Raw genomic sequence first — 23930 nt, forward strand, 5'->3', positions numbered from 1 at the left:
ATACATTGAATGTTACATATATATGTGTATATATTTTCTATAGATTCTAAAGTAGTATATATTTAATGTATACATGTGTATATGTTTTATAAATTAATATATATATAGTGTTATATGTTGTATGTATATTTTTTATAGTAGTATATATATTGAATGATACATATATATGTATGTATATATTTTTTATAAACTCTAAAGTAGTATATATTTAACGTATACATGTGTATATGTTTTATAAATTACTATATATATTGTAGTATATATCTTGTAGTATGTGTTTTAAAGTAGTACATATATTGAATGGTACGTATATATGTGTATATATTTTCTATAGACTCTAAAGTAGTCTATATTTAACGTATACATGTGTATATGTTTTATAAATTAGTATATAACTATATATAGTGTGTGCGTATATTTTGTAGTATATATGTTATAGTATATGTTTTATTTATAGTAGTACATATATATTGAATGGTATGTATATATGTGTATATATTTTCTATTGACTCTAAAGTAGTATATATTTAACGTATACATGTGTATATGTTTTATAAATTAGTATATATATATTGTAGTATATAACTTGTAGTATATGTTTTAATTAAAGTAGTATATATATTTAACTAACGTATAGTCGTATACACGATTACATGTGTAATTGTATATATATGTATATGTTTTTTAAATTCTAATGTAGTATCTACCATATATATATTGTATATATATTGTTTAGTGTATTTAAAATGTATATAGATGGGTATATATAGTGTATGTTGAAAAAAAAACTTTTAAATTTTTTGTTTGATTTTGACCGATTTTGATCGAATTTTGGATTGGTTTTGACCAGGTTTAGGCGAGTTGGACCAGGTTAGGTGTAGTGTTCCGGTCCCGGATTGTTTCTTGAAAATTTACTATTGGGCTTGGAACCGAATTGGCCCATTAAACCTGGCCTGGAACCGGACTGACCCATAACCCTTTAAAATTTGACGGGCCGATTCCGGATTGACCCAGCTCGACCCCATTAACATCCTTATCTTGGTTGCCATATAATGGTCAATAGACTACTGCTTAGTCGCTACTAACTTAATACTGTGCATAGTAACTGCACATTTTCTTATTGATTCTTCTCTTTCTATCTCAAGTTTCTACATCACTTAGTGATTGTTTGGATAGTGGTTTTCCATGGTATGGTATGGTAACTAAGTAAACCATATCTGTTTTGATTGTTTCCTAAAATATATGGTATGGTATGGTATCTTTTCATAGTTTGGTAACCATGAAATTTTTTAATTTCTAAAACCATCGATTTGGTGGTATCTCATGGTTTTCTTATTTTTTTTTTTTTAATTATACCCTTATATAATATTATCTAATCCTATTTTACCCTTTACCCTACATTACTTACAACCCTAATTATATTTTAATTTTTACGCACAACAAACTCCTCTACTTTATTGGTGGTTCTCCTCTGAATTCTTCGTTTTTCTGCATCAATTTAATCTTCTACGCTCGTTCTCTCACGACATGAAATTTCGGGCGACTAACAAAATATAGTTCCACTAGGAGTAGATAAAATCCCTTATAGCCATAGGATCACTCTTTTCTTCTTGTTAATTCCCATTATGTAAAAATTGACTTTTACAAAGTCAAAAAGGTATGCATAGTTAGAATGCTTACAAGAAACAAATATATTACAGGAGAATGCTTTGATACATATTGTTTTGAAATTTTGTGGCTGACATTACCTTATGCTTATGCATACTTTGTGTTTTGGTGTGCTACAAAATGGGGAGCTTTAATTGGTTGAAGTGGAGATAATACAAAATTTTTATGGAGACCATTGGGATAAGATATTGTTGTTTTTTTGTCTTGCATGATAAAGTTTGTAATCAAAATAAAGTGGACATACAATAGCCATGATCTTTTAGATTTAATACAGATGCGCATTAAAGGAAAAGAAGAGCTAATAAAGACCTCAAAAGCAGAATAATCTTTGAAAACTTATGAAGTTTTACTGAGAGGTTTGGTGGTAGATGCTCTTTGAATACTTATTCAAGATGTCGAATTCTAGTATCTATTTAGCATAAAAAAACTTCATACCAAAAATTTAGAAACTATAGCTTCTGAATATCATGACTAAAAAAACATCAAGAGAGACTGAGAAAAACAATGTAATAAGCAGACTTAGACAAATGAAAGAAAGAAAAGGAAAACGACTCGAGTTATTTGATAACAAATTCAATAGCGTTGTTTAATTTTGTTAGAAGTTTTATGAATTTCACAATGTAATATATTTACAAGATATAATTTGTGATAAATTTGTAGAAAGAAAATTATTTTACTAATAATTATTGATAAATTTAATATTTATAATAATTAGGGGTATTTTAGTAAACTTACCTGTTATGATACAGTACCATACCATCAAACTAAACAAAAAAATTATTAAACAACAGTGAATGATATAATCTATCCAAACATGGTATTGTACTATACTATACAGTACCATACCATACCATACTGTACCGTAAATTATGAAACCATGGCAAACCACCATCCAAATAGAGTGTTACTCTGTTTCTATATCATTTTCTTCCTTGAATAAAAAGGACCAAGAAGCTCTACTAGCTTTCCAAAATCATATTACAAGTCCTAATCATTTTTTGTTCAATAACTGGACCAAGAATAGTTATTTTTGCTCTTGATTTGGTTGTACTTGCAGTCCAAAAAGGCAAAGGGTTGTAGCCTTGACTCTTTCTAATTTGCAACTTCAAAGCACAATTTCCCCAACCTTCGCCAATTTGTCTTTTATAATAGAGCTTAATCATAGGAACAATTTCTTTCATGGCGATATCCCTTATGGCCTTGGTAACTTACCCCGCCAGCAAGCGATTGACATTCAGAACAATCAACTCCAAGGAAGTATCCCAACAAATCTGTTTCAACACCGAAGAATTAAAATAATTTCATTGGCAAAATTGATGAAATTTGATTTATCTAATAACAGAATCAATGACAATACTCCAAAGGAGACAGGTAATCTGAGCCAACTTGCAGAGTTGTTCTTGTTTGATAATCAATTAACATGTTTCATTCCTGCAGTTAATATCTTATCCATTCTTGTCATAGACCTAGAATATTATAGCCTCTTTGGTCCTCTCTTGGTTGATGAAGGAATTGTTTTGTCAAATCTTAAGTATCTAAGTATTGAAAATAATAATTTAAAGTTGGAGTAAGAATTCTTAGTTATTTAGAATTTCTTATTAGGACCAAAATTACGAGGTATCATGCAATAACTAGCAAAGTAAATCGAAAAAATCCCCAAATAAGTAGATATGAGAGAAATACAATAATGAGACGCAACAATTCAAAGTGCTTCGGTTAATTGGTCTACATCCACAAAAGGAGATAAGCATGACTTTCTATATACATCTATCGAGCCTTAATGCTTCAAAAAATAGAATTCAAGGGGGATCTGCAACCCGTATACTATCAAAAATTTCCATCAATACCGATCTCATGTCTCAACCTACTAGCCGATACATCCCTCGGTCTAGGAGTTTTAAAAAGTGTCTCATTTTCCTTCAATAAGCATTGCTCCTCAGTGATACCGATATCTCATTAATTTATATGTATACAATTAGGATATAATGCTCACGATCAAATTAGTTTCAAGATATCAAATTTATTGAATACGTATATAAGTGAGCTTAGAAATCAACTTAATAAATCAATAATTCATGATATCGGTTCTAGTTGGGCTCTACTACAATAAATATGAATGTAAGACATCATTAATGTCACATCAACCCATAACTTGGGCATTACTATCATAATAAAGGCAATTATTGCTCAATTATGTCTATATTTATGGGCATCACATCAAGAAATAAGGCAGTCAAATTCATAAATAAGGTCAGTGATATTAAATAAAGCCCCCGCATGGGCAACACATATTCTATAATATCATACGTAAAAAAAAATAAAAAATACAAGCCGCCACACGGGCATCACATATATACTCCATCCATTTAAAAAAAGAACGATTTACCTTTTTAATTCGTTTAAAAAATGCCCTCTTTCCTTTTTTGATAATACTTTAATTGCAACTTTCCACGTGACATGTTTAAGATCACAAAATTAAAATGCATTTTGATACATTTGACATAACTTTAATTTAGGACCACAAGATTTAATAGTCTGTTTTATTTTCTTAAACATTTTGTCAAGTCAAACTAGATCATTATTTTTAAAATGAAGGGAGTAATTTGCGAAACAAAATCCATAGTTATTTTTTTTCTACACATAGTATACTTTACTTATTCATTAAATACATATTGAACCCCATTTTTCTCGCAAAAGTAAAATTCGATGTGATAATTCTTTTTAGAAATAATTTAAAGGAGAGGAGTTGTCACCTAACGAATTAAGACGTCAAGACACATTCTAAATAATTACAAATTTATTTTTTATTAGTCCATGTCACCATTAATTCGGTTAATTTGTCAAGTTTCCTCGAAAGAAAGATGTTAAGCACCTTTCAAAGTCAATAAATGTGGGTCCTGGATGAACTCAAATATTATGTGAGAAATTTTATGCGATAAACAAAAGTCAATTATGTTTAATTAACTTAATATTGAATAACTGTTTTAAAAAAAAATAAAAAATAAACATACAACACAATTATCATCCAATTAGTAATCATCTAAGTGATTAAGTGGTTAAGCAAGCACACTTGATTATTATTAGTGGTATTATTATTAAATCTGGGCGAAAATAGAATATTAATATAGATTTAAATAACTAGGTGATAAAATAAATTACGAAATAATTTTAGCAAAAGATCCAATTTTACCTAATTAATATGAAACAAGATGATAGATGATGCAAATATTCCAACTTGATTATCTGAAAGACAAATAAAAAATATTAAGATTTTAAATAAGCAAGAAGACAGAATTTGAGACAAATATGTAAAGAAAACAGGATAATTATTAAGTTAAATTAAACTAAACTACCACAAATAAAGAAATAAAAGATCATAGTAATATAAAATTATGTTAATGAGTAGAAATTTTAATTTGAATAAAAGGTTTTGAAAAATAAATGTTTGTTGCATTTATAGAGATGATGTCAAGATATTATTTTTCGGACTCTTCCACTCTAGCAATATTTTGATTGGAAGATAGTCTTAAGTTAAAAATGATAATATTATTTTTATTAAAGACAAGTAAAAGTTATTTTAATTTTTGAAAGTAGCACTTAATGGATATATAGATACACATAATCCCATTTTAAAGCTTTGGTAAGCCGTACTCCCAAAAATGCATCGACTCAATTTTTAAAAAATAAAACTAGACCTCGGAATTCGTATTATCTTTTCACTAACTATAGGTTAGGTGACGATATTTATATATATAATTTTTGAAGACATTGTACAATTCAAGTTATAGAAAAGGAATTGAACAATGGTTATGAAGTAAAAAATAAAAATGGCTTTAAACAGTAGCATGTGCATTTGCAACATTTGAATAAAAATAAATAACAACCCTTTATTCTTTCATTATGTCAGTAGCGTTTGTCCAAATAATTACTACAAGCCAAATCAATAACAAGTCTTATTATATAAACAAAGTTAAGAATCATGTCATGCAACCATGCCAAGCCCAAATCTTCCTGGTGACTTCAACAACCAGTCCTCATATTCAGATCAAATGTAAACTCAAACACAGACATTGGTGAAAATTCAGAATACTCGTAAGTAATACTGGAAGCTTGCTCGTATATTTCTAACCATTTTATTACAATTTATAGTTCTTTAAAGGCATAATGACTAATATTCACATGTAAAAGTACACAGTAGTTGAAACAAATCATTCACAAGGATAATACTAACTTATCATGGAGAGAGTTGCAACGAGGACATAACATCAGAATTAGAAGATGCAAAATAACACTCTGAATCATCTTATGGAAGGGGCGAAGGGCCAACTTCAATTAACACAATAAGCATGATAAAAGATTAAGAACGAGAACACTCAAACATATATGAAGTTTAGAGTAACATATCAATATGTTTTCCACATAATGTATGAGGTATTCGAGCTTTCATAGCTATGACAGAAATAACGCTACAACAAACAACCACCTTAAGAATTCAAATCACTTCGACGGAAAAGCTAACCGGTGTGCATCAAGTACGTAATAAAATTTCAGAAAAATAGCACCTCCCGCATAATATGAAAGTTAGAAAAATATTTGAATAGATAGAAAAGCAAATGATAGAAGACGTGAATAAAAAGTGTTAGTTCTTATCTAGTGTAAGGAACTTTCATTGTCCTCTGAGAAGAGGAGAAAAACTGTTTATATATAGTAGAGAATGATTGAGAAATAAGGCAACAATTAATACCAACTATTTACATAATCAATCAGGCATTAAAACAAGAAGGAAATTATTAATTACTCCTTATTTGACATGCTAGGGTGTCACGACCCGAGCCGGGACCCTGGCCGTGACGAGCATCCCGAACCATGGAGGCCCGGATGCTCTTCTACATCTGGCGATCATGCACAATACTCATATAATATAGAAAAGATGCGGAAAATATAATAAACGGAATGATGGTCATATTCTAAATTCTATTTAGCAGTACGAAAAGAAATTTATCAACATCTAAACCACATCTGTTTCAGTCTGCGAAATCTCTATTACATACGAAATCAACAAACTGTCTAAAACTGGGACAAGGCCCCCAGTGGACCTAAACCATAATAAATACCAACCGAATGAATGGAAACAGGCCTTCCGGAATAAAGAAGGCTCACCAACTGCACACTTCGCTTCTGTCTGAATAACTCTACGGCTCAGCAGGACCTCTAGACTGAGCGTCAGACCATGAAATATAGGGGCTCAATACAAACGTACTGGTACGCAGAGCAATCCAAAATAATGTGTATATATAGCATAGATGAGAGCAAGTCTGAAACACTGAAACATCATGCAAGAAATAGTTAAAACACATGGGCAATTTCAATGATCTTAAAATCAACTTTGATAGTGCAGTTCTATTCTTTGTATTACTTCTGAGTTAGGTGGTACACCTTACAAGTCTACAACCCCATGGGCTATATGGAGTCCAGTCTTAACTCGGCGGCCAAGCCTCCAACCCAAGTTTGCAGCAAGTGTTGGAGTGTCTGAGTCTGATATGCCACATGGCACTAGGCCAGCGTATAATCCCTCTAGGGGACATAATAACCCGTGTCGGCAAAACACGATTTCAAGCAATGAGTTTTCTAAACTCGTGCCTTTTTCGGGTAACCAACAAACATCTCTTCATGCCTAATTTTATCCTTTTCTGAACATGCATCTTTCTGAATTCAAAATCTGTAAGTCTGAGTAAAATATGATTTCTATTCTATTTTGTGTATGTTAAGGCATTGACTGTTTTGGTATCGTCATACCAAGACTTGCAAGTCATGTTTCTGAGCCATAAAATATCATATCATAGTATCTTTTTTCAAAACATAAAGTTTGGACCACCATACTTCAAACAATTCAACAAGATTCAGACTTTAAAAAATTTATCAAGTTACGCAAAGATCACTCTTTTCAGCATTTCAACAAACATGTGGTGGTCATGAAATTTATGACAAAACATGCAATCTTTTTAGTAAATATTTTTAACCTTTAACACCAAGTAAAACACCCCCTCTTCACTTCAAAACCATGATCAAGTCATAAAAAAAATTAAGACATTTATATCATGCTTCCAACAACACATTTCGAATAAATCATATCTTACAAAAATAAGAGGCTTGTAAATAAGAGAGGAATTTCTAATAGTTCATGCTTTCAATTCATCATTCAAACCCATCAATGCATATATACATATATATACATACACACACACACACATACTTAAGCATGGTTATAAATCAAAGTTAGGGGAAAGGCCTCAAGATCAAATCTATTTTAACACTAAAGAATTTATAAAGCAAAACTGTAATGTAAATTCCAAAATCCCTTTAAGAATTTATGATTTAGCAATGTTTAAATGTTGTTGAAATAATTTTCTTATGCCAATGTAGTTTGAGAAAAATATCACATACCTTAGATTAATTAGTTTAAAAAGAAGAACTCGAATCTTGATTTGTTCCTTGAAAATCTTGAACTTAGAGGTTGGTTCTTGATTCCTTGTTCTTGGGAAAAACCCTAATTTTTATATTATGGATGAATGAGGAGTTATGTGCTTTGATTTAATGTAATTAGGTGTTAAAAAGGGTGGAAAAGACCTAAAAATCCCTTTAAAAATAGCTTTAGATTGCTAAACAGAGGTGCGGGACGGTTTGGGCAACGAACCGTCACCCTGGGGACTGACCGTCCCTCAAATCGTCGTTTTATGGCCAAAAAATGGGCTTATTGCCTTAGTTGAGATGGTTTGGGCGACAGTTCGTCGCTGGCGTGACAGTCCGTCGGCCTTCCCATCGCACTTTGGCAGTTTAGATAGCTCATTGTAAAAAATGCCATAACTTTTTACCTCAATATCAGATTTAGGCAAAATTGGTGGCGTTGGAAGGAGAACTCAAAGAGATTTCATTTGATATACAATATACCCTCTAATTCTTTATATACAAAAAGTTATGGTCAATTAAAATTAACCCAAGTTCAAACGCTCACCAAAACTCAATCGATAGGAAAGCTTTCAACTAGTCTTTGAGTTAAGGGACCTCTATGATCTCAATTCATTCTCAACTAGATTCCCACACTATATAATTGATTAACACACTACATTCACATTAGATCTATGACTTTTGGATCATTTAAATGTAGAAATAACGATTTACATCCTAGCCCGAAATGCGGGGTGTTACATTATCCCCCCATGGGATCATTCGTCCCCGAATGATGACTCGGGATACATCAAGCATAATTTCGAGAACTAAATGAAAGAAAATGAGTAGTATAGGATTTGTACCTTTTAAATCATTGTCCATGGTCTCAAAAAGTGTCGGTTACCTCGCATACATATCTTCTTCTGACTCCCAAGTATCTTCCTCAGCTTTTTGATTTCTCCTCATCACCTTGACCGAAGCTATTTCCTTACTCCTCAACTTTCTAACTTGGCGATCAAAGATTTTAACGGGTTTCTCCTCGTATGACAAGGTGTCTTTCACGTTGGTCTTCTCTACAGGCAACACTAGGGAATAATCTCCAACACACTTCTTCAACATGGACACATGAAATATGGGATGAACAGAAGCTAGATTTGCGGGCAACTCTAACTCATAAGCGACCCCACCTATCCTTCTCACAATCTGATACGGTCCTATATAGTGAGGACTCAACTTTTCTTTCTTTCCGAATTGCATAACTCCCTTTATAGGGGAGACTTTTAGAAACACCCAATCACTAACCTCAAATTCTAGCTCTCTTCTTCTAACATCAGCGTAGGATTTCTGGCGACTTTGGGCTATCTTGAGTCATTCTCTGATGATTTTCACCTTCTCCATTGCCTGATGAACAAGATTAGGTCCAAACAACCGCTTTTCACCAACTTCATACCAATCAATCGGTGACCTACATCTTTTCCCATAAAGTGCCTCAAAAGGAGCCATCTTAATACTGGCATGGTAGCTATTATTGTAAGCAAACTCTATCAATGGCAAGCGATCTACCCAACTACCTTTAAAGTCAATTACACAAGCCCTCAATATGTCCTCAAGGGTCTAAATGGTGCGTTCAACTTGCCCATCCGTCTGAGGGTGGAATGCAGTACTCAGGTTCACTTGGGTACTTAAACCCCTATGAAAAGATCTCCAAAATTACGAGGAGAATTCCGTACCTCGATCGGATATAGTGCATACTAGTTCCCCATGCAAACGAACTATTTCCTCAATGTACAACTTGGCATAATCATCTCCCGAATAGTTAGTCCTAACAGGCAAAAAATGAGCTGACTTGGTTAGCCGGTCCACAATTACCCAAATGGAATCATATTGGTTTCGGGACCTTGGAAGCCCCGTGATGAAATCCATGTTTACCATCTCCCACTTCCTCATGGGCAGGGCTATCTCTTAAGAAGTACCACCTAGTCTCAAATGTTCCACTTTTACTTGTGGGCAATTCAAACACTTGGAAACAAAGATAACCACATCGCGTTTCATATTATTCCACCAATATATAGCTTTAAGATCATGTACCATTTTAGTAGAGATGGGGTGAACAACATACCTCGAAGTATGAGCCTCATGAAGAATTCTTTTCCATAATCAATCCACATCTGAAACACATAGCCTACCCTGATATCTCAAAATCCCATCACTGCCAATTTCAAAAGACATCACCTCTGTTGACCCACATCTTTCTTAATCTGCATCAAGATAGGATCCTCAGCCTGCTTCTCCCTATCTTCTTCACATAGGGAAGATTTAACTATTTTATGCACAACTACCTCTTCATCTTCGGAATCCATAAATCGTACCCCTAGATTTACAAGATGGTGAATATCTTTCACCATCTCCCCTTTTCCTTCCTCAATATGAGAAAGACTGCCATAGATAATCTGCTATGGGCGTCAACCACCACATTCGCCTTGGCCGAATGATATTACAGGCTCATGTCATAATCTTTCAATTGTTCCAACCAATGACTCTGCCTGAGAATTAATTCTTTTTGCGAGAAAACATACTGTAAACTTTTGTGGTCAGTGAAAATATCAACATGTACCCCGTATAAATAATGCCGCCAGATTTTAAGTGCAAACCCCATAGCCGCTAACTCTAAGTCATGGGTGGGTTAGTTTCACTCATGCACCTTCAACTGCCTAGATGCATAAGCTACCACCTTTCCATGCTTTATAAGTGCACATCCAAGTCCCACTCGGGACGCATCATAGTATACAACAAAACTCTCTATACCCTTAGGAAGGGTCAAAACAGGTGCAGTAGACAACTTGTCCTTTAATTTTTCAAAGCTATTCTCATAAGAGTCAGACCAAACAAATTTTACCTTTTTCGGAGTCAACCTGGTAAGGGGAGCAACTATGGAGGAAAAACTTTCTACGAACCTTCTATAATATCTTGCCAAACCCAAGAAGCTCTGAATATTAGTTGGAGTCATGGGTCTGGGCCATTTTCTCACTGCCTCAATCTTTTAGGGGTCAACTTTAATCCTCTCACTGGACACAATATACCCCAAGAAAGCAATAGCATTAATCCAGAATTCACACTTAGAGAATTTTACATACAATTTGTGGTCGTTGATGGTCTAAAGAATGATTTAGAGGTGACTGGCATGATCACCAAAATGTCATCAATAAAGACTATGACAAACATATCTAGAAACTGACGGAACACCCTATTCATTAGGTCCATGAAAGCTGCAGGGACGTTAGTCAATCCGAAGGACATGACTAAGAATTCATAATGGCCATATCAGGTTTGAAAAACTATTTTGGGAATATCGGCCTCCCTAACCTTCAACTGATGGTACCCCAACGAAGGTCTATCTCTAAGAAACACTTAGCACCCTGAAGTTGGTCTAAGAGATCATCAATTCTAGGAAGAGGGTATTTGTTCTTAACAGTGACCTTATTCAACTGATGGTATTTTATACACATACGGAGGAGACCATATTTTTTACGCAAGAAGAGTACAGGTGTACCTAGGGAGAAACTCTAGGAAGGATAAAGCCCTTATCAAGAAGATCTTTTAATTGTTCTTTCAACTCTTTCAATTCTGCAAGAGACATTCTGTATGGTGGGATAGGAATCGGACGAGTGTCTGGCAATAAGTCAATTGCCAAATCTATCTCTCTATTAGGTGGTATCCCTAGGAGATTATTAGGAAAAACTTTTGGAAATTCATTAACTACAGGGATAGAATAGAGAAAAGGACTTTCAGTATTAGAATCTTTTACCCAAATTAGATGATACAAACAACCCTTAGGTAGATATTTGTAGGCTCTAAGATAAGAGAGAAATTTCCCCTTAGGTGCTAAATAATATCCCTCCCACTCTATCACTGGTTCATTCGAAAAGGAGAAAGTGACTTTTTAGGTTCTACAATCTAGTGTGGTATAGCACGAATAGAGCCAATTCATCCCTAAAATAGCAACAAAATCAACCATATCAAGCTCTACAAGGTTTGCCACAGTATCACAATATATACAGACACAACACAATTTCTGTACACCTTTCTAGCCACAACAGTCACCAACAGGAGTACAAGCAGAGAGGGGTTCCAGAATATTTTTGGGCTCAAAGCCAAAACTAACTGCCACATATGGGGTCACATAAGACAAAGTAAACCCGAGATCAAGTAACACATATATAGTAAGGGACAAGATTTACAACATATCTGTGACTACATCTTGCGAGGCCTCTACTTCCTGGCGGTTGGACAAGGCATATAACCAGTTTTGACTGCTTTCGGTAGCTGAGTAGCACCTTTGAGAGGCGGTGGTGGCGTGGAAGAGTTTGCCTGGGACTTAGCACCATCAAATTTTCTTCTAGCAGAATGACAATCTCTTTGGAAATAGCTCGATTAGCCACATGCATACATACCAACGTGCCCAACTGACACTTTTCTGGGTGATGCTTACCGCAAGCCTCACACCGCAGAAAGGTCCAATACGATTGAGCCACACTGCCCTGGGACTGGGTACCCTACACTCTGGATCCATGGAAAGGCTAGAAATTTTGAGATCGTCATTCAACTGGGCTTCTGGGCGTTGGAGCGTTGGCTACAGACTGAGCATTGCCCTAAACTTTTTCTTCTGCCACATGTTACCCCAATTACCACCCCACAGCTGACTTGGTCTGTTGTCCTTGCCCTCTTGAATTTTCTGTCCTTCTCCCTTGCTTCAACAACCCTCTTTTCTATTCCTCAACCTGCTGCATATGAATAAACAATCTGGAGAAGTCCATATCTCTGTTCAGTATCGCCCCTTTGCACTCTAACATCGTCACCCAAAAGGCCGGATGCAAACTTCCTCATACGGGCCCTCATATTTCCTATTAATTTCAGAGCATAACGAGATAGTTGATTGAATTTCAAGGTATACTCCTTGATGCTCATCTTCCCTTGTCTTGAGTTCATAAACTCTTCAGCCTTGGACTCCCTCAACTCCTGGGGAAAGAATAGGTCCAGAAAGGCTTTTACAAATTCACCCCATACTGAGGGCTCAATACTATCCCTTTTCGAATCTTCCCACTCATTGTACCAGTGATTCCCTACCTTCTTTAGTTGATAAGTCGCTAGTTCAACTCCTTCTACTTAATTCACATGTATCACTCAAAATTTTTTCTCCAACTCGTCTATGAACTTTTGCGGATCCTCCTCTACCTTTGTACCAGCAAAATTAGGTGGGTTCAGCCTGATAAACTCACCCATTCGTGTAGTCTCAGATGCACCAGATGCAGACCGAACATCCTCCGACCGTCAAGCCTATAAAGCCACCAACTGTGCGATCATATGCATCAACTGCCTGAAATCAACATTTGATATCTCTCTCTAGGGAGGTTGGGTATGGTTATCCCCAGATCGGGGAGCCCTAGGTGCCCGGGGTGGGTTGGTTTGAACAGGAGGGCCTCTTGGAGTAGCAGCATGAAATAATGTGTATATATATAACATGGATTAGAGCAAGTGTGAAACATCATGCATGAAATAGTTAAAACACATGGGCAATTTTAATGATCTTAAAAATAATTTTGACAGCGCAGTTCTATTCTTTGTATTACTTCTGAGTTAGGTGGTACACCCTAAAAATCTACAACCCCACAGGCTATATGGAGTCCGACCTTAACTCGGAGGCCAAGCCCCCAACCCAAGTTTCCCATAAGAGTTGGAGTGTCTGAGTCTAATAAGCCATAGGACACTAGGCCAACGTATAATCCGTCTAGGGGTCATAATATCCCGTATCGACAAAACAAAGTTTCGGGCAATGAGTTTTCTAAACTTGTTCCTTATTCAGGTAACCACCTAACATATCTTCATACCTAATTTTAGCCTTTTCTGAACATGCATCTTTCTGAATTCAAAATCCATAAGTCTGAGTAAAATTTGATTTCTATTCTATTCTGTGTATGTTATGGCATTGTCTGTTTTGGTATCGTCTTATCAAGACTTGCAAGTCATGTTTCTAAAGCATAAAATATCATATCATTGTATCTTATTTTAAAACATAAAGTTTGGACCACTATACTTCAAACGATTCAACAAGATTCAAACTTTAAAATATTTGTCAAGTTACGCAAAGATCACTCTTTTCAGCATTTCAACAAATATGTGGTGGTCAAGAAATTTGTGACAAAACATGCAATCTTTTTAGTAAACATCTTTAACCTTTAACACCAATTAAAAAACCCTCTCTTCACTTCAAAACCATGATCAAGTCATAAAGAAAATCAAGATATTTATATCATGCTTCCTACAACATATTTCAAATAAATCATATCTTACGAAAATAAGAGTCTTGTAAACAAGAGAGGGATTTCTAATAGTTTATGCTCCCAATTTATCATTCAAACCATCAATGCATACATATATACATATATATACTTAAGCATGGTTATAAATCAAAGTTAGGGGAAAGGCCTCAAGACCTAATCTATTTTAACACTAAAGAATTTATCAAGCAAATCTATAATGTAAATTCCAAAATCCCTTCAAGAATTCATGATTTCACAATGTTTAAATGTTGTTGAAATAATTTTATTATGCCCATGTAGTTTTAGTAAAACCCCACGTACCTTAGATTAATTAGTGTAAAGAGAAAAACTCGAATCTCAATTCGTTCCTTGGAAATCTTGAATTCAGAGATTTGTTCTTGATTCCTGGTTCTTAGGAAAAACCCTAGTTATGATTTTATGGATGAATGAGGAGTTATGTTCTTTGATTCGATGTGATTAGGTGTTAAAAAGGGTGGAAAAGATCCAAAAATCTCTTTGAAAATGGCTTAGATTGCTATACGGAGGTGCGGTAAGGCTAGGGCGATGAACCATCACCCTAGGGACGGACCATCCCTCAAACCGTTGCTTTTTGGATAGAAAATAGGATTACTACCTCAGTTGTGATGGTTAGTCGCTGGCACGACGGTCCATCGGCCTTCCCATCGCACTTTGGTAGTTCATATAGCTCACAACAAATAGCCCATAACTTTTTACCTCAATATTAGATTTAGGTAAAATTGGTGGCGTTGGAAAGAGGACTCAAAGTCTTTTCATTTGATATATAGTAGGCCCTCAAATTCATTAAATAAAAAAATTTATGGTCTATTTAAGTTGACCTAAGTTTAAACACTAAGCAAAACTCAATCGATAGAAAAACATTCAACACGTCCTTGAGTTAAGAGACCTCTATGATATCAATTCATGATAAAATAGATTCCCACACAATATAATTTATTAACACACTACATTCACATTGGATCTATGGTTTTTGGATCCTTTACGCATAGAAATAATGATTTACGTCCTAGCCCAAAATATGGGGTGTTATATTTTCTCCCCTTGGGATCATTAATCCCTGAATGATGACTTGGGACACATCAAGCACGATTTCAAGAACTAAATAAAAGAAAAGGAGTAGTATAGGATTTGTACCTTCTAAATCATCGTCCATGGTCTCAAAAAGAGTCGGGTAACTTGCACCCATATCTTCTTCTGACTTCCAAGTAACCTCCTAGTCGTTTTGATTTCTCCACATCACCTTGACCAAAGCTATTTCCTTACTCAACTTTCTAACTTGGTGATACAAGATTGGAACGGGTTCCTGTTCGTATGACAAAGAGTTTTTCACATTGATCTCCTCTACAAGAAACACTAGGGAATGATCTCCAATACACTTCTTCAACATGGACACATAAATTACGGGATGAACAGAAGCCAGACTTGCTGGCAACTCTAACTCATAAGTGACCCCACCTATCTTTCTCACAATATGATATGGTCCTATATAGCGAGGACACAACTTTCCTTTCTTCCCGAATCACATGACTCCCTTCATAGGGGAGACTTTTATAAACACCCAATCACAAACCTTACATTTTAGCTCTCTTCTTCTAACATCAGCGTAGGATTTCTGGCGACTTTGGCCGGTCTTGAGTCGTGCTATGATAATTTTTACCTTCTCCATAGCCTGAAGAACAAAATCAAACCCAAACAATCACATTTTACCCACTTCATACCACCCAATTGGTGACCTACATCTTCTCCCATAAAGTGCCTCAAAAGAAGCCATGTTAATGCTGGCATGGTAGCTATTATTGTAAGCAAACTCTATCAATGGAAAGTGATCTACCTCACTACCTATGAAGTCAATTACACGAGCCCTCAACATGTCCTCAAGGGTCTGAATGGTCCATTCATCTTGCCCATCCGTCTGAGGGTGGAATGTAGTACTCAGGTTCACATATGTACCTAAACCTCTCTGAAAAAATCTCCAAAACTGCAAAGAGAATTACGAACCTTGGAAATAATGGAAACCGGTTCCCTATGCAAATGAACTATTTCCTCAATGTATAGCTTGGCATAATCATCTCCCGAATAGTTAGTCCTCACAGGCAAAAAGTGAGCTGACTTGGTCAGCCGGTCCATAATTACCCAAATGAAATCATATTGGTTTTGGGACCTTGGAATCCCCGTGATGAAATCCATGTTGACCATCTCCTACTTCCTCATGGGCAGGGCTATCTCTTGAGAAGTACCACCTGGTCTCAAATGTTCCAGTTTAACTTATTGGCAATTCAAATACTTGGAAACAAAATTAGCCACATCACATTTCATATTATTCCACCAATATATAGCTTTAAGATCAAGGTATATTTTAGTAGAGACTGGGTTAACAACATAACTTGAAGTGTGAGCCTCGTTAAGAATTCTTTTCTGCAATCCATCCACATCTGTCACATATAGACTACCCTGATATCTAAAAATCCTATCACCAATAATTTCAAAAGACATCACCTTCTATTGACTCATCTTTCTTAATCTGCATCAAGATGGGATCCTCAGCCTGCTTCTTCTTAACTTCTGCACATAGGGAAGATTCAGCTATTTCATGCACAACTACCCCTCCATCTTCAAAATCCAAAATTTGCACCCCTAGATTTGCAAGCCGGTGAGTATATTTCACCATCTTCTTTTTTTCTTCCTTAATATGAGAAAGAATACCCATAGATAATCTACTGAGGGCATCGGCCACCATATTTAACTGATAGTACCTTGAACGAAGGTCTATCTTTGAGAAACACTTAGCACCTTGAAGTTGGTCAAAGAGATCATCAATTCTAAGAAAAGGGTATTTGTTCTTAACATACACATATGGAGGGAACCGTCTTTCATATGCATGGAGAGTAAGGGTGCACCCCAGGGAGAAAAACTAGGATGGATAAAGCCCTTGTCAAGAACATCTTTTAATTGTTGTTTCAACTCTTTCAATTCTGCAGGAGCCATTCTATATGGCGGGATAAAAATAAGACGAGTGTCTGGCAATAAATCAATGCCAAAATCTATCTCCCTATCAGGTGGTATCCCTGGGAGATCATCAGGAAAAACTTCCAGAAATTTATTAACTACAGGGATATAATGGAGAGAACGACTTTCTGTATTAGAATCTTTTACCCAAATCAGATGCTACAAACAACCCTTAGATATAAGTTTTTTTGCCCGTAGGTAGGAAATAAGTTGACCCCTGAAAGTTGCAGTACTACCCCTCCACTCTAAGATGGGTTCATTCGAAAACTCAAAATTGGACAATTCTATTTCTGCAGTCGACTGTGGCATAGCAGGAATGAAGCCAATCCATGCTAAGAATGACATCAAAATTAGTTATCTCTAATTCGACTAAGTCTGCTATATTGGCTTTCTGATATATCATAACCGGACAGTTCCTGAATACTCGCCGGGCTATGATAGTTTTACCCACTGGGGTAGATACTGAGAAGGGATTTGCTAAAATTTTGGGACTGACTCTGAAATCAACTGCTATATAAGGAGTAACAAAAAACAAAGAAGCTCAAAGATCTAGCAAATCATAAATATATATATGAAAGATCTTTAACGTACCAGTAACCACATCAGGAGAATTTTATTGATCTTGTCGTGACTGAAGAGCATATAGTCTATTTGGGTGTTGCTAGTTTGGGCGATCGAACTGAGCTGAGGAACGGTTATGTTGATCCTGAAAACCTAACTGGGGACAATCTCCAACTCTGTGGCTTGTGTTACCACATCCAAAACAAACATCGCTGCCAACTCTGAAAAAACCGTGATAGTTCTAGCCACAAGTATGACAAAGACGATGAGTTTAGGAACTACTAACACTGCCCTGAGACTTAGAGCTAGGCACTCTTCTTTGTTACCATTCCTGAACTTAGGAACTGAAGCACTGGCTGAAGAAGGAGATAGAATGGATGACTTTTGGAAAAACTGAGAATGATTTCCCCTCTTCTACTTATGCTAACTGAAATTGAAGCTACCTGTTGTAGCCCTCTTATTCTGCTTTTGTAATAGCCCAAATTTTTGGGCTAGTCTATGAACCATCATTCTTACGTGTATAAGTTATTATCCAAGTGATTCTTATGTGAATATAAGTTTCATGATCTTTATACTAGTGTGTGGAATGCTTAAGAGGTTAAAAATATTCATAGAAGTTATTTAGAGCCAAGTTGAGCTAAGATCCTTGGATTCGTCCAAAATTTGATATGCCATTCTACAAGGGTCTACTTTAAATGTGTATCACATTTTGTATACATGGATTTTTTTAGCTCAAGACCCACCAAATTGTAGATAATTGAATTATATTTCCAATGATACCAATTTCTCCAAAATCTGATACCCAAGCTAAAAGTTATGGCCGTTTTTGTGAGAGAGGCAGTAGCATCGCATGATTACCGTGCGACGCACTCCCTATCGCATGTACCCAATTTTCAGGTTATGTTTCTATATTTTTAAGGGAAAAAATGTCCTTTACTTTACCTAAGCTCATCCATAATAGATTATTAAAGCCTTAGGAAGCATTATTTGCCCTTTTACTCATAATTTTTCTCCAAACCTCCGTCAAGAACAAACGCTAATCCCCATTCAAGAAATTTAAGCTTTCATTACAATACCTTCAAGAAAAAACATAAATTTGGTTTACTAATCCAAGAATCTCAAGAAGAAGCTTTAAGAACACCATTAGAGATTTAAAAATTCAAGATTTTACATTCAATTCATCCTAGGAAATCCAACATTCAGACTTTCTCATCCAAGATCATCAATTAAGGTATGTGAGGTTTCAACAAGGACAATCATTTCTTCCTTGTGCCCAAAACTTATTTTAACTTATAAATTACTGAATTTATGTTATTTTTTATGAAATTGAAGTTAGGGTTTATATCCAATTTATAATATTTGAAGATTATGAGTTCACAAGTAATTGACTATTGAATTGCATCACTATTTTCATGTATTTATGCGCGTAATGTAATTTTCTAGATTTTTGAAAGTGAGTTTAAGTATGATATTGAGATTCTTGATCTTATTATTTTGATGGTGTTGAAGTATTTTCAAGAAGCATAATGAGTTGGATGTTTTTCTATGATTTTAAATGTTTATATATGAGTTCTAAATTGGGATTCATACCCATTATCACTATTTACAAGATTTTGAGTTTTTTCTGAGCAGTTGAAGATAAATTTCATGAGTTTGTTTATATTTTTATGAGCATTTCTGAAATTTTCAGATTTTAATATGATTTACGAATGTTTATGTTATCAAGCATGAATTTTGAGATGTTTTGACATCAGTTTGAAGCATGAGCTTTAATCCCGAAGAATGAGTTTTGATATTTCAAGAAGCTTATATTTTTAGCATGCTTTAATAAGAAAGATTTGATCTTTTGATCCTAAGCTAAGATAAGGAATCCACATTATTTATATAGTTCATGATTTATAGCAAAGAGAAGCATAATTGGTTTTTATTATAAACCCTTATGCTATTTTATAATGAATTTTCTAAAAGTTCAGATCCTAAGTATGAGAGTAGTATTTAATACCGAGTTGGGTATGATTCCAAGCTCTCATGCCCCAGAACTACGTGCCATCACAGGACTGAGATTTATGGGCCTGAGGCCAAAATAGTGATCACTAAAGTTAAGGTTCTATTCTGATGGCAAGGGTAGAACAACTCTCCCCAATGTAAGTAAGATGTTGGACTCCATGTCAGCTCACATGATTTATGTCGGTTAGAAGAAATTCCCAATCCCAAAGTTACAAAGTCCTAAAGTACCAAAATTTCATAATCTTAAGTCTTTTAAGTCCTCAAGTTTCAAAAGAAGTCTCCTATTCTCCTCAGGATAAAAACATGAGTTTTGAGAGTTATTATTTTGAGATCTCTTCAGTTTGCAAGTTTTGAGAATAAGAGGAGAATACATATTTTAGAAACTAAGTATAATGACTCATGAGATTTATACTATATGTTTTATGATTGATGATTTATGAGATTTATATTTCAGATTTATTCAAGCTAAGTGAACCATTTATATCAGCATGCATGATTTTTATAAAGAGTGATGATATTGTTTAACTATTGCATACACCCCCATATACTCAGCACATCCTCGTAGTACCGATCCACATATATGTCTATCTGCTACAATGTCTCATAATATAGGTACAAGTTGTAGCGCATATACCATATTCAGTCAGTTTGTAGCTTCCAGTCAGCAGGTGATGAGTCCTTTTAATTCAAGGGCATGAGATAGTTATACAATTTGAGAAGTATTATAATTTTTTGATTCAGTTTTATTGAGTTAGGATATTAGGAGTCATGACCCGTCTACCTATAGTACGTACTAGTAGAGGCTTTATAGACAATCAGTAGTGTTAATGTATTTAATTTCAGTTTTATTTGTAACGACAGAGTTGTAATCTTATAAATTCAGATTTGTATTGATCCAGTTTAGAAAATTTTTATGTTTCCATTGATTTTGTTTAGATTTATGTATTTTTATTCAGTTGCTTATAAGTATACAGTAGAAGGGTTAGCTTGGGATCACCTGTGACCCTAAGCACCGTGTGACATCTTGGGACCCATTTTCAGGGCATTATAGCTTTTCCCTCTCCTTAACCTTCTGCCCTTCTATTTGTTGAGCATGCATCATAAGCCTGGCTAGGTCCATCTCACTAGTCAACATGGTGGTCCTGCACTCCTTGACCACACTATCATTCACTCCAGAAACAAACTTACTTATCTTAGCGCTACTATCTACTACAACATGAGGAGGATACCTGGCTAATTGAGTAAACTTAAGAGAATACTCTTTCACTATCATGTTGTCCTGCCTAAGGTTGATAAACTCTAACACCTTAGCTTTTCTCAGCTCTAGGGGAATGAATCTATCTAATAAGGCAGCGACAAACTCCTCCCACTCAACGGACCCTGCATCTTCGGTCCTCTTTGCTTTCCACTGTTTAAACCATGTGTGAGACACATCCTGCAACTGATATGCAACTAGCTCAGCACTCTCACTAGCAGTAACCCCCATGATATTTGTAACCTTATGAACCTGATCAAGGAATTCCTGAGGATTCTCATCTGACTTAGACCCAAAAAATGATGGAGGATTCATTCGGGTGAAGTCCCAAATCCTAGCTGTAATAGTTTTGGCCACTGGGTTGGCCAGAACGGCAACTGGACATACATTTTGAGCAGCAAATAAATTAGCAAGAGTAGTGAATGTAGTTCTAAACTCTGCATGAGAAATATATTTTTCCAGAGGATCTGACTGAACGAGCTGAGGGGCTGACTGATTTCAATTTCTCCTCTCATTAGTCCTTTTAGGAGACATCTTCTGTAAATAAAATGAAGGAATGGATTAGACTAAGAGTTAAATCTGAGCTCATGCTCAATTGCACGACATGAATACTAAAAGAAGGGAAGTTGTTTCTAAAACATCTCATAGCCTCCTGTACATAAATGTGGCGTGCTATACACCAATTCACAAGACTACTAGATGCGGCTTTCAGACTTCCTAGGACTCTATTGAACCTTAGGCTCTGATACCAAGTTTGTAACGCCCCGAGTCTGGTACCTTGGATGCTACACGGTGCTAACAATCTCTAAGGACCACTAGCTAACCCATGACTGGTACCTAATGCAATAATTGTATAATGATACTAAAATATCTGGAATAATGGGCTGAAAGGCCATAAGGTTCAAAACTGAAACATAACTTATAATGCAGTATAACAATTCCAAAATTGAAATAACTCTCTGAACATGCTATAGTTTGAACATCTAGTCTGAAATCTTCTAAACTGTCTGAATAAGGAGTTATGGGACATATCCCCAACTAACTTCGTCTACTAAAAAAAGAACTAAAATAATGAAATAACCATGCTATCCTCGAATGATAAGGACTCACTGTAATCTACTACTATTGGCTGAATTTGAACTGCCAAGGATGCTCTAGAGCTCGAACGTCTAAACCTATAGTATAAAATACCATAGAGCAAAAGAAAAGTATACGTCACTAAATATAAATGTACTGGTATGCAAAGTGAGGTAAGGATGAATGCAAGGGTTCATATGCATGAACTATATCTAACTGAATGTCATAAGAATAACTGAATAAGAATACATGCATGACTCTATATAATGTAACTAAAATCATGAGAATTCTGAATACTGAGTTTTACTGATAACATGGATTACTGATAACTGATAATAGGTGACTGAATCTCACAGTCCTGATTCTAATAGAACTAGCTGAGTTCCGTACTGGCCTGAGTGACTGTACCTGACTGTCCTGAAATCTGTAGAATTATCTAATTTCTATTACTGAGAGTGAGATTGAGACTGAGATGGTGAATGTAGGAGGTAGTCATCTAACTGACATGCCCCAAATAAAGCAATATAGCTGAGTTGGAGTCCAGTCTATAACCCCAATTGGATAGGTGTCAATACCGCACAACTGGTTAAGATAAGCTATGAGTGACCCTCATCTGGCAGTATCCCCAAAGGAGAATGGTGGGACCCTCAACTAGCAGTGTTAATCCACTTCATCAACCCTCAACAGTCAGTATTTATGTCTCAACCTATGCTAGCTACATAGTTCTAGAATGCAAGGATTTCCCCTAAGGGTCATACCCTCTATTGTTAGTGTGTGCCCTCATCCTTGGGTTCGCTCGGTGCTGAATCCTACTCCCAACTGAATAGACACTGAACTAATTATACTGAGATGAACTGGATTGAGTTCACTGAGTTTTGTAGACTGATGGAATATTACTGAAGTATGTTAACTGACCGAGTTCGTAAGATTACTGAGTTTTCCCTGAGTCATGTAACTGACTGAATTCAACTAAGTTCTGAAATTGATTGAGAATACTACTGATCATGGCTTGATTGAGATTATCTTGAGACTGACACTGGCTCTAGGCACATAACTAAATTATCAGGTATTAAATACCCCCAGGACTCGATAGCATGAAAATAAATAGGACATGACACTTCTTGAGATTATAACAATTATTAACAATTCATAATACAACCATTGAGGAATTTCATGATGCACTTGATATTCATAGTTTTATACATGAATAGGAATACATCCCAAGATATCATAAGTTCACAATCTAGTCTCATGAACACTCCATTAATTCATCACAAGACATAACATTAGGATGAGAGTTATTTTGAACATGTAGTTATAGCCTAAGTTCATCATGTAGATCAATAAGGGTTCATAAAACATAATTCTAATCACTTAGACATTTTATCATACACATGGAATGCATATACACAGGCTTAGGCATGAACATTAACACTTTTACATCATGGCTACATTAATCAACCCAATTTCATGAAATTCAATCCACATGGTAACACAATATCATGAAAATACACTAAAGATTCCAACTTGGGAATCATACAACACATCAACAT

This window comes from Capsicum annuum, chromosome 5, assembly GCF_002878395.1.
Source record: "Capsicum annuum cultivar UCD-10X-F1 chromosome 5, UCD10Xv1.1, whole genome shotgun sequence".
NCBI classification, from domain to species: domain Eukaryota; kingdom Viridiplantae; phylum Streptophyta; class Magnoliopsida; order Solanales; family Solanaceae; genus Capsicum; species Capsicum annuum.